We start from the raw sequence: 13,617 nt of genomic DNA, 5'->3' as shown, positions 1-13,617 counted from the left end.
TTAGATTAAACTACCCCCCCCGTTTTAAAATAAAAGCCTGAAACAGAATGTGAAACTTACCGAGCGGTGCAGGGTCGGCGGGCATTCAGGCCTCCTCTTCCTCCGATGTTCCGTCCTCCTCCTCCGCCGCTCGCTAACTGATAATGGCCTGGGCGCATGCGCAGTAGCCGTAGTAGAAGCATTATGATATTGCGCATGCGCCCAGGCCATTATCAGATCGCGAGCGCCGGAGGAAGTGGCCAGGACATCGGAGGAAGAGGAGGCCTGAATGCCCGCCCGCCCTGCACAGCTCGGTAAGTTTCATGTTCTGTTTCAGGCCGGCGTGACAGCAGGGCTGCCGGACACTTCCTATTCATTTCTATGGGAGCCGGCATGCCAGCGCTCCCCATAGAAATGAATGGACTGCTTTTTTCCATTCATTTCTATAGGGAGCGCTCGTATGCCAGCTCCCATAGAAATGAATGGGAAGTGTCTGTCCATTCATTTCTATGGGGAGCGCTGAATGAATAGGAAGTGTCCGGCAGCCCTGCTGTAACGCCGGCGTGTACGGCTGTGATACACGGCGGCGTTCCGTAGTGTGAATGCCCCCTTACGGTGCCTTTTATGTATGTATGGAAGCGGCACGCAGACTTTGCCGCCGCTTCCATCCATATATAAGGCGCACCGGACTATAAGCCGCACTTACGATTTCTGAGGAAATCGTAGGTTTTTATGTGCGCCTTATAGTCCAGAAAATACGGTAATCCAGGAGAAGACTTGACTAGAGGACAGATAAGGGATTAAAAGTAGAAAATTGTAAACAGAGTAGAGATAAGGACATAAGGACATTTATTATATGTTCTTATCTCTCTCAGGATTTCAGTATAGAGTATTCAACAGTTAAGTTTTCAAATGTAAACCTACTGGTGGAAAACAGGTCCCTGAGAGAGAAGATCAGCTAAGAGTGTGACCACATCAGCATACTATGCCCATCGAGTCCCATTCTGGGCTAATAAGAACTACACCTTCTGAGTTGATCTTAAAGATGAAAGAGAGGGAACTGGTTACAGGGGGATGCAAGTCATACACAGCTTGGGCCTGAAGACCTTACACCCTGGAGACCATGAAGTCCACATCCAAGTTTTCCCACTGGATGCGGAAGATGCTGGAGACGTCTTGATAAACAGACCACTTGCTTGGGTTTCACTGTTATATGCTGAGGGTTAAGGGGATATCGTCACTCCTTAGGGGGCATTCACACTACCGTCGGTGTCCGACATGTAGTGTCCGCTCAAAATCTGTCGCGGACACTAGATGTGTCCGTGACACCTGTCATTCACTTGAATGGGCATCGGGTGCGTTCTTTTGCACTCCGTGCCCGTCCTTCCCTGTCCGCAAGAGAAGATGTCCGACTTCTCAAGCGGACAGAAAAACCCTGCATGCAGGGTTCCTCTATCCGCTTGAGAAGTCGGACATCTTCTCTTGTGGACAGGGAAGGACGGGCACGGAGTGCAAAAGAACGCACCCGATGCCCATTCAAGTGAATGACAGGTGTCACGGACACATTTAGTGTCCGCTCCTAGTGTCCGTGACAGATTTTGAGCAGACACTAGGAGCGGACACTACATGTCGGACACCGACGGTAGTGTGAACGCTCCCTTAGGGAGAGACCACCATGTAGGTGTGTGGAGTCTTATTAAGCCATAGACGCTCCACTGTGAGGGATCATGGGAAGAATATACAAATCTGTCTTCTATGATGTAATTAGGAAGACAGTGCCTCAGTCATGCAGCCCAATAGAGGGCGCTCCCTGAGGATATGCAAATCTGTCTTCCATGATGTAATTAGAAATGATCCCTCACACTGGAGCGTCTATGACTTAATAAGACTCCACACACCTACATGGTGGTCTCTCCCTAAGGAGTGATGATATCCCCTTAACCCTATCTAGAAGCCTCTCACCTCTGCCAAGTCAGTCTTCTCTGCGCTGGGCTGAAGAGATCCAATTAGATCGAAACAGCTGTCCTCAGCTGAGAGACTGTACTTGGTAAAACCCCACATCATTGCAACAAAGGGAAGGTCGGCATGATGTTAAAGGGAGAGCCCTCTATTGGGCTGCATGACTGAGGCACTGTCTTCCTAATTACATTATGGAAGACAGATTTGCACATTCTTCCCATGTTATATTCTGAGGAAGTGAGTAATCCAGCTGTCCTTACTAAGAATGTGGACCGCCAATAGGACTAGGATGCAAGTCTACATTTACTTTGCCTTGTCCAGAGACCAGAAAACACTGTTCCAATAAAGAAGGCTTGGATCTGTTGTGATGAACGTCCAGTGAATCATAAGAATGGATCTCCCCTAAAGAATGGCTAGGGAAGAGAGACATCTCAAGGCCTTCCGAACAGAAAAAGGGAGAATGGGGCTAACCAGCACCACTGGGGAGCGGGTGTGTAACCGGGCGTAAGAAATTGCCTTGAAGGAGCAGTTTAGTGATTCGAAGACCTGCCTAGAGGGAGAAGGCTGGGCAACCTTAGGAGCTGCAGACCTGGCACTGGTGAAATAGAAGTTTGACTTGGGGCTAGGACCCTGATGGCAAGAGTATTTAGCTCCATATTCAGTTAGCAGATCTGAAGGCTACAGGAACATGTGTATGTACAGTTCCATTAGAAAAATGCAATGGATGGCACATGAATGATATCCGTGTTCTGTCCACCTCTTCATGAACCAGGAAACTAACAAATATAGGACGTGTTTTGCCTCCTGGTGATTGTGTGTATGGGGCCATAACAAAAGAATGAAATTGTGTTATCTGCTAAATATGCAGTTAGCACACTGACAAAGCACACAGTATGCATGTAGCCCATCTAAAGTTACAGGACTTTTCTCTCCACATTTTTTAAGTGGATTCAGGAACGAAAACCCCAAACGGAGAGTAAGTGCTAGGGTGAACCTAACCATAGCCTCCTGGAAATACTCTCCCCTCACTTCATCATGCAGTCCTATGTAAATAGCACCACCCTCACTTTCCAGTCACCAACATACTGTCCCATATAAACAACATCTCTCTCATCCAATTTACAGTCCCATGTAAAGAACAACCCCTCATTTTAGGTGTTTCCAAAACGCAATCCCATGTAAAAATCACCGCACTCTCTTCAGCATACAATCTAACATACAATCCCATGTACACACCTGTCTTCATCCCCCACCATCACAGTGTCATATAAAACATCACTGCACTCTCTTCAGCATACAATCTAATATACAATCCCATGTACACACCTGTCTTCATCCCCCACCATCATACAGTGTCATATAAACATCACCGCACTCTCTTCAGCATACAATCTAACATACAATCCCATGTACACACCTGTCTTCATCCCCCACCATCACAGTGTCATATAAAACATCACTGCACTCTCTTCAGCATACAATCTAATATACAATCCCATGTACACACCTGTCTTCATCCCCCACCATCACAGTGTCATATAAAACATCACCTCACTCTGTTCAGCATACAATCTAATATACAATCCCATGTACACACCTGTTTCCATCCCCCACCATCATACAGTGTCATATAAACATCACCATACTCTCTTCAGCATACAATCTAACATACAATCCCATGTACACACCTGTCTTCATCCCCCACCATCATACAGTCATATAAACATCACCACACTCTCTTCAGCATACAATCTAACATACAATCCCATGTACACACCTGTTTCCATCCCCCACCATCATACAGTGTCATATAAACATCACCGCACTCTCTTCAGCATACAATCTAACATACAATCCCATGTACACACCTGTCTTCATCCCCCACCATCACAGTGTCATATAAAACATCACCGCACTCTCTTCAGCATACAATCTAATATACAATCCCATGTACACACCTGTCTTCATCCCCACCATCATACAGTGTCATATAAACATCACCACACTCTCTTCAGCATACAATCTAACATACAATCCCATGTGCACACCTGTCTTCATCCCCCACCATCATACAGTGTCATATAAACATCACCGCACTCTCTTCAGCATACAATCTAACATACAATCCCATGTACACACCTGTCTTCATCCCCCACCATCAGTGTCATATAAAACATCACCTCACTCTGTTCAGCATACAATCTAATATACAATCCCATGTACACACCTGTTTCCATCCCCCACCATCATACAGTGTCATATAAACATCACCACACTCTCTTCAGCATACAATCTAACATACAATCCCATGTGCACACCTGTCTTCATCCCCCACCATCATAGTGTCATATAAACATCACCACACTCTCTTCAGCATACAATCTAACATACAATCCCATGTACACACCTGTCTTCATCCCCCACCATCACAGTGTCATATAAAACATCACTGTACTCTCTTCAGCATACAATCTAATATACAATCCCATGTACACACCTGTCTTCATCCCCCACCATCAGTGTCATATAAAACATCACCTCACTCTGTTCAGCATACAATCTATTGTCGGGGGAAAATCATAATACCCCAGAGATATGCTGTCTGTAAAGGAAAATTAATTAACAGGCCAAGATCGGCCTCCGCCATCTTAGCCTGGAGAACCACAAGACACATGGTGGTCGTGTATCAAAATGGATTCTACTTTAATGGTGGCTAGAACAAAGTATATATCACATGGCATAGACAGAACAGGATTGGCTAGTAGAATTAGCATACATCTATTGGTGGAGAAGTTTGTAACAATAGCCCTGATGCATATCTATTGGATAAGAAACTGGAGAGAGGACACACCCCCCTGAGGGCTGGCTTTACTCTAAAATGGAGTCTTGTGAGCACATGGTAGCCGCATGTATCAATCAAAATGGCAGCCATCAGCACATGTCTCAAATACACATCCTAGATGTCTATCTCATGGTATTCTAAAGACAATAGACATCCTTGTTGGAGACAATTAACTTAATTACCCTTCTCTTGTCCCTTTATCTTAAAAAGGGTCTTTGGTCTTTGATCCTTTCCTAACAATGCCCGTGGTTCCTGCCGAACTGTCTCCATTTTAATTAGTTTCTTTGTAAGATAGCATCACCCAATACACAGAGCATAGTATTTACATAACCAGTCTGGCAAGATCCAAACTGCATCTCTCTGGGAGAGAGAGATGGACAGATAGAACCATCTCAGCCCCCACCTCTATACACAATTTTTCATAAGATATTATTGTTCCCCCACAATTCCCCCATTAAGACATTTATTATTTTTCATATCAGATGAGTACGTTCACTTAGTTCCCTAAATGCCAGCCCTGCTGGATTCCCCATCTGATATTTTTTTTTATAAATGTCTACCACTTATATCTATCTTTATCATAACATCTATTAAAACATATCAAAATTAACTTGAAAGAAAATACTATATACACAATATGCCCATGGCAATTTGTACAATGTTTTGCCATATCCCCATTATCCTTTTAGGAAAGCAAAACAAAAAAAAACAAACAAATAATGTCCATTTCTTCATTCCTGCCGTGATTCAGGAATCTTTGTATAATGGGAAGCAGGTATCCTCCAATTTGACGGAGGTGGCAGTTGTCATCAGCACTTAGGAGGGGCCGTCTTTCTGATATGTCTTTTCACTATCACCCAATCACCACCTGCAAGCTATGTGCTCCTGGAAAAAATCAAAAGATCAAACAGGGTCTAGAATAGAAGAAAACGCCTGTTCATGTGTTACTTTCAGTCTTTGACACAAGTTCTGGACATAGCTGGCAGTACTTATCATACTTAAGTTGTGAAGTCTGGGGAAAATACAACCCTTAGTCTAAGCACCCTTCCATAAAGCACCTTGAATGGTGACAGACCTGTCTTAGTATTAGGAGTGGTTCCTACTGAGTATAATGCTACAGACTCTGGCCTGGGCCTTCCTGTCTCTGCCATGGCCCTTTAGATTTTTAACTTTAGTGTGCACTTGAACCTTTTCTACTTTGCCTGAACTCTGCTCAATCCCCAATACATACAATATTTTATTCATTATTTCACCTGTGACATGTGTACCTCTATCAGACTCTATCCTCTCAGGTATCCCCAATCTACACACAAGCTCAGATATCAATTTCTTGGCAGTTACCTGCGTCGTTGCTCGGCTGATCCAACCTGAGACCAAATCTACACAGACCAACACATTTGTACATTGTAGATTCAGGCAATTGTATGTAATGGATACAGGGATTTTGGTGTGCATGCAATGTGTCTTAACTACCTGTCCTGGATTGTGTAGAGCACCTATGTGACATGCTTTTACGTGATTCCCTGCAGCCCTTCCAACCTGAGGCAAACTATAGTTTACCCACTAATGACTCCATGGCATTTCAAGAGGCATGCACCTTACCGTGGGCCAAACCAGCCATTTGGGGGTACACTGATTTATCCCCCATTTTCACATTCCTTCACATTCTCTGGCACCAGCCTTTGTCCATTTCTCAATTTCCTCACCAGTCACCTTAGAGTACAGCCCCTTAGGGTCTGCTATTTTTCTCACCTGGTTGAGACCCTTCCATGGTGGTAGCACCGCTGCTCAATCAGCCTTCTCATTTCCAATACTCTCAGGGTCTCTTCCCTTTGTGTGAGCTCTGACTTTCACAATTGCCAACTGCTTACGGAGCAATATGGCCATATCTCAACTGACTTACTAAGTTTCCATTCTTAATTGGTTCGCCCTGTGCCGTCAGGAAGTTCCTGGACCTCCATATTGGACCATAACCATGTGCAATGCCAAACGCATACCTGGAGTCAGTGTAAATGTTTGCTGTGCTATCAGGCGTCTATAAGGTCAGCCTCTTATACTGACATGTGTGGTGGAAGGGCTTCTTATACTATGGTGTCATGTATAATGACTACAGCATGCCCTGTATTCAAATTTGCCTTTTTCTGTTAGGTACCTGGAACCGTCCACAAACATCTCATAGTCAGGATTCTCCAATGGGGCATCAGTGACATGACTGAAGCCGCCTCTTCTGAGAGGGAGTTTAAAAATATCTCATCTACTAATATCTCATCATCTACTCCCCTTTGAATCATGAACTCCTACTGGTATAAGAGTTGCAGGATTCAAAAGTCAAATAACGCTGAAATGAGATGTTTTGAGGAGGATTGTAGAGCAAATTCCATGTTACTCTATCTTGCCAAAGAAATATGACATCTGTCTATCTGTGTGAGGATTGCCTTACCACCGTTCTGATAGAGGAAAACACATCAGGTTCAGGTCTGTCTATCTGTAGCACAAAAAAATTAAAATTATCAACATATCACAATAATATTCACTTAATTTCCCATAAAACATTTGCCTAATCTTTTAATACTCTGCCTATTTCTGGCAGTGTCACATCCCCTATCACTTCTCTTGACTCTTTTTAGTTAAGGTGACAATAAGAGACACTTCTAATTAGATTTCCAGTGTCTCACTTTAAGCTATACAGGGCAATACAATACTCTATTTGCCCTTTAGCCATTATACAATAGGACTTTTGAGACCTAATTAAGACACTAATTAAGACATTCTGTTGTTTGAGGGTCCAGCCATTGTAAGTGGCTGGCTGGCTAAAACTTGCCAAACCTGTATTCAGACTTATTTATACAATCCTAAGTAAATTCAATTCTCTACAACTCCTAATTATTCCAGAATTACAACTAATTCATTAAATGCTCAAAATATATCAGCAGAGAAGGCAAAAACTTTATGGGATCAATCTATCTTCCCCTCCCCCATCATAACAAGAATTTATACACAAAAACACATTACAGAGCAGATATCCGAGTGCCTTCTGATCTACTTAGTCAGATGTCTATCACCTTGTAGCAAACAATGCCGCAGAAATACCACTTTTGTTTTGTAAAACTACGATTTATCTTTACCTGCGTGTACATATTAAGATAGCTCACATGCATTGCCTACCCCTTTATGGTGCCTAATCCCATATCAGAAGGATCAATCTGAATAGAAATGATCAATAACATTTTACAAGTATTCGATACAACTTTTTCACAAAATAATTCCCAATTGTTAACATTCATGGGTTTATAGTATAAACTCATAACCAATAAACACTGAGTACCTAGTACATGTACATGGTATATCACGTACATCTCATATTCACCAGAAGACATATATATATATATTCAACGATGGAAAAGAACTCATATCTACTTGTCACCCCCTCTGTGGGACTATCAGCATTCAATTTCTTCATCTGCTCCCTGTGGAGTCTAAAAATGTAACAATATAAACATGAACAAACAGAGCATGTGCATATAGCAATACATGTAACACATATGGGCCCATTCATATACATACATGCAAACTTCACACTGGAGCTCCAGACACACACACATCCATTAAATCATAAAGAACTTGTCAAATTTTCTTATTTTCCTACAAATAATCACAGAGTTAGTTATAATTCCTGCACAGCTCAATATTGAAGAAAAATAAACAAAACATGTGATTTAGATGCCTTCGTCTTCTCCTCAATGTGTATATCACTGGAAAATAAACATAATGATGATTATCTAAAATTTATGACATTAATCCAATTCTAAAGACATTAAATATGATTTAAACAGCCAATACTGATACCAACATTACATATTAATATCTTTGTGCAGTTTTTGAATATGTCTATGGCAAACCCCTCTCTTCTAATTACCACAGATGTTCAGAACCTTTTAAACTATATTTGAGGTTTCGCCTTAAGGGCCAACTGCCAGAATTTTAACATTTTTCTTTCTGAGATTCCAATCAAAGTTTTTACCACTGTTACACAAGGTTTAAAAATCAAATACTGGCATTTCTAAAAACAGCTTAAATTATACAGTTACAAATTGTTAAACCATATATTCATAATTCTCCATACATTATACCAATGATGTTACATCGTATCACTCATAGCTAAAATCTTAGCTAACTGCCGTGTCTCCCCTCCCCCCTTCTTGCTACCAAACCTGTATACCATGATACCTCTGCTGTGGATATATACGAGTCACACTGGGGGGAGGGGCCTGACCTTCATCATCACTCACATGGCACTAACAACACAATGCCATGTGCAGAATGCATTGATCTTTTAACTGGACTGAGTGTGTGTCCACTATGCATTTCCTTACACTAAGGAAAATATACAAACACTGAATACCTTATTTCTGTAACCATTCCTTACTTATTTTGTTTTTCCAACTATCCAACATCTTATCAGCAGTTTCTCACCTCCATTTCTAACTGCTCTTTCCTTAAACTATCTTTTGGGTTGATTTCCATACTGGCTGACTCTGCACTCCCCCCATTCTGTTCTTCAATCAGAGCTTATTCCTCTTTGTAACTTATGCTCCTGTATCTGTCCTGCATGATCTAATCTCCATTGGTTCCCAACATTTACTATCAAACAATCCTATCTTAGGAACCCCTGCTCTCTTAAGGATTTTTATTTATTTATTTATTTTTTCCTTTTTCTTTTACTTGGGCGGCAACTTCTCTCTCTCTCTCTTTCTATTAGTTCATATGGGGTGTACCATATCTCAGAGGGTCCCTTCCCCATACTAGCTGATGGCCAGTCAGCCGTGAGCTTCCCACCCCTCTAGGGCAATTAAGACAATAGAGGGTCACTCTTGACTACTCGAGGGTCATACATATTTCTCCCCAGGGTCACACAGATCGCTCTGGGGGTCATGCCGACTTCTCTTAGTGGGATCTCCCAAACAGTCACTCTGTTTTCACTGAACTAATCTCTAATGTACAAGTTTCCGGTATCTGTGCTCAAGGCAAAACCTATTCTGAACACCCCTGAATCTTTACACGTACTTGCGCGGATTCTACTCAGTCCTTAGTGTTTAAACAAGGACTTTTCAATCACTCAGTATTAAGGATGGAGACTGACTCTCCCTTCTATGCCTCCCTATACACTTTATAACAGATGTATCAATCAAATGACAGCATGGACAGTATACAAAGAATGAGGTATAACATTCCCACCCCCTTTACAGACAATATATTCTACTGGTTCTTCCGAGCTATATAAAAATGGCGTTGATTTTATACTATATGCAGCACTAACCTCACTTATCAACACACAGGATCCGGGACACGTAGGAACTCAGATTAATTATTTGGTAAAGCAAACGCTTACCTTTCTTTCAGCGCTGATTTATTCATCTGAGGTCCTCCGTGCCCGTCTCCAAATCGGTTGGTGAGTGGATCAGTACACTATCGGCTGCACATCAAACGATCATCAACGCCCTCACGTTGGGCGACAGTTTCTGTCGGGGGAAAATCATAATACCCCAGAGATATGCTGTCTGTAAAGGAAAATTAATTAACAGGCCAAGATCGGCCTCCGCCATCTTAGCCTGGAGAACCACAAGACACATGGTGGTCGTGTATCAAAATGGATTCTACTTTAATGGTGGCTAGAACAAAGTATATATCACATGGCATAGACAGAACAGGATTGGCTAGTAGAATTAGCATACATCTATTGGTGGAGAAGTTTGTAACAATAGCCCTGATGCATATCTATTGGATAAGAAACTGGAGAGAGGACACACCCCCCTGAGGGCTGGCTTTACTCTAAAATGGAGTCTTGTGAGCACATGGTAGCCGCATGTATCAATCAAAATGGCAGCCATCAGCACATGTCTCAAATACACATCCTAGATGTCTATCTCATGGTATTCTAAAGACAATAGACATCCTTGTTGGAGACAATTAACTTAATTACCCTTCTCTTGTCCCTTTATCTTAAAAAGGGTCTTTGGTCTTTGATCCTTTCCTAACAATGCCCGTGGTTCCTGCCGAACTGTCTCCATTTTAATTAGTTTCTTTGTAAGATAGCATCACCCAATACACAGAGCATAGTATTTACATAACCAGTCTGGCAAGATCCAAACTGCATCTCTCTGGGAGAGAGAGATGGACAGATAGAACCATCTCAGCCCCCACCTCTATACACAATTTTTCATAAGATATTATTGTTCCCCCACACTATATACAATCCCATGTACACACCTGTTTCCATCCCCCACCATCATACAGTGTCATATAAACATCACCACACTCTCTTCAGCATACAATCTAACATACAATCCCATGTGCACACCTGTCTTCATCCCCCACCATCATAGTGTCATATAAACATCACCACACTCTCTTCAGCATACAATCTAACATACAATCCCATGTACACACCTGTTTCCATCCCCCACCATCATACAGTGTCATATAAACATCACCACACTCTCTTCAGCATACAATCTAACATACAATCCCATGTACACACCTGTCTTCATCCCCCACCATCATAGTGTCATATAAACATCACCACACTCTCTTCAGCATACAATCTAACATACAATCCCATGTACACACCTGTCTTCATCCCCCACCATCATACAGTGTCATATAAACATCACCACACTCTCTTCAGCATACAATCTAATATACAATCCTATTTACACACCTGTCTTCATCCCCCACCATCATACAGTGTCATATAAACATCACCACACTCTCTTCAGCATACAATCTAACATACAATCCCATGTACACACCTGTCTTCATCCCCACCATCATACAGTGTCATATAAACATCACCTCACTCTCTTCAGCATACAATCTAACATACAATCCCATGTACACACCTGTCTTCATCCCCCACCATCATACAGTGTCATATAAACATCACCACACTCTCTTCAGCATACAATCTAACATACAATCCCATGTACACACCTGTCTTCATCCCCACCACCATACAGTGTCATATAAATATCACCGCACTCTCTTCAGCATACAATCTAACATACAATCCCATGTACACACCTGTCTTCATCCCCACCATCATACAGTGTCATATAAACATCACCACACTCTCTTCAGCATACAATCTAACATACAATCCCATGTGCACACCTGTGTTCATCCCCCACCATCATACAGTGTCATATAAACATCACCACACTCTCTTCAGCATACAATCTAACATACAATCCCATGTACACACCTGTCTTCATCCCCACCACCATACAGTGTCATATAAACATCACCGCACTCTCTTCAGCATACAATCTAATATACAATCCCATGTACACACCTGTCTTCATCCCCACCATCATAGTGTCGCGTACATATCACTCTTCTCCGTTCAGCCCCATGTAAGAAACAGCACTTCTGCGTTTAGCCCATCAAACATGCAGCTTCCAGTAATATGACTAGCCTCCAGCATACAGGCCTATGTCCACATCACTCTTCTCCACACAATCCCATGTCACCCACTCCCCTCCAGCTCTCCCTCACTCCTCTCATACACGTGCACTGCTGCGGCTTCCTGTATTCAGCACAACACTGTAATCCAGGAAACCCCGCCTCTCTTCTGAGAGGCTCCGCCCTTTCCCGTGACGCCATACAGACCAGCAGCAACTCCATTGTAAGCACGACCATATAACCTGTAGTGTACCGGCAGGAAGGTATGTCCCCTGTGTGCTAGTCCGTAGCCGCCGTCGCTGCCGCCTCCTCCCTACTCCTGTCTGTAGCTCTCCTTACTACATTGCTGTGGCTATGGCAGGATGTCTGTGATAGATCACTGACAGCACTGCTGAGCTAGCTCTACATGGCTATAGCAGGCTTTGTGTATCCCCATAGAGGAGCCAGTGTAAGTGGCAGACTGTAGGGTAACTGGTATTATCAGGACTCTTCTAGTTACACTGAGCTAGCATTTACATATGTATGACAAGGGCTGGGCTCCATGACTCTTCTGTCTGTGTGACTGGGACTTCCTCTGGATTCACACCAGCTCTTCAAATACATTTGGGGTTACGGTTCCCGAACCTGCTTAAAAAATATAGAGAGAAAAGTCTTACAAGCAGCGCTTTTCTCTCTGCATTTTTTCCTTTTTTTGGTCAAAAACCAGGCGAACCCCATTATAGTATATGGGATCCATAAGTGGACCCCCCGAACAAAACCCAAATCTAGGTGTGAACTTCGTGTTAGTCACACCGTAACGGTAGTTGGTTCCGCTACGTTTCCACTTTCTTTTGATCCGTCACAGGACTAGAAGAACAGAACAACGGTCTATCAAATGACAGACTGCAGCAGAACCTGAAGGACCCCAATGACTGTAATGGAGACCATTATAGTCCCTGTACAGATCGCAGCAGTAATGTGTTAATTTCCATTAACATCTACAGGAATATGTGTACAGCCGGTCATACACTTTAGATTTCACAGTGCAGTCATGTGCTGGTCCTGTCAATGCTGCCATCCGTATTAACAACTAAACTGGCTGATTACATAAAACATTTCCATTTTTCACAACTCCCAGCTGAAAACATCCAGCATTACTGATCCGCTTTAATTGGCTAATTTGATCAGCAAAAAAAATCTGTGTATGGCGAGATTTATATTCACATTTGCACCACTGTTTGCTCTGGTCCATCAGATGTTGAGAACAACAGACACAGACTGCAAAATTTTCTATGCACACTATGTGACTCCAAGCAGAGACTTCATCGTAGTTGTGAACTTAGCCTTAGGCCTTATTCAGAGGGCTATAATGTGGTTGTATTTTATTGTCTTTGCTA

At 42.6% G+C, this 13,617-nt stretch overlaps 1 protein-coding gene across 2 annotated transcripts in view; it reads left to right on the top strand.

Annotated features, from left to right (window-relative positions):
• TANGO2 (transport and golgi organization 2 homolog) overlaps positions 1 to 13,617 on the top strand; it is a 165,986-nt gene that overhangs the window by 25,243 nt on the left and 127,126 nt on the right. Inside the window, exon 1 of one of the 2 annotated variants that reach the window (XM_075275890.1) lies at positions 12,400 to 12,504. The exons of the other annotated variant lie outside the window; for it this stretch is intronic. The gene's annotated coding sequence lies outside the window, so the exon portion shown is untranslated. Of the gene's footprint in view, positions 1 to 12,399; positions 12,505 to 13,617 lie in introns of those variants that run through there. 2 annotated transcript variants of the gene reach the window in all.

Source organism: Leptodactylus fuscus, chromosome 1 (assembly GCF_031893055.1).
Source record: "Leptodactylus fuscus isolate aLepFus1 chromosome 1, aLepFus1.hap2, whole genome shotgun sequence".
In the NCBI taxonomy this organism is placed as follows: domain Eukaryota; kingdom Metazoa; phylum Chordata; class Amphibia; order Anura; family Leptodactylidae; genus Leptodactylus; species Leptodactylus fuscus.
Note: the sequence above shows the minus strand (reverse complement) of the source record. Positions and strands in the feature narration are given on the sequence as shown.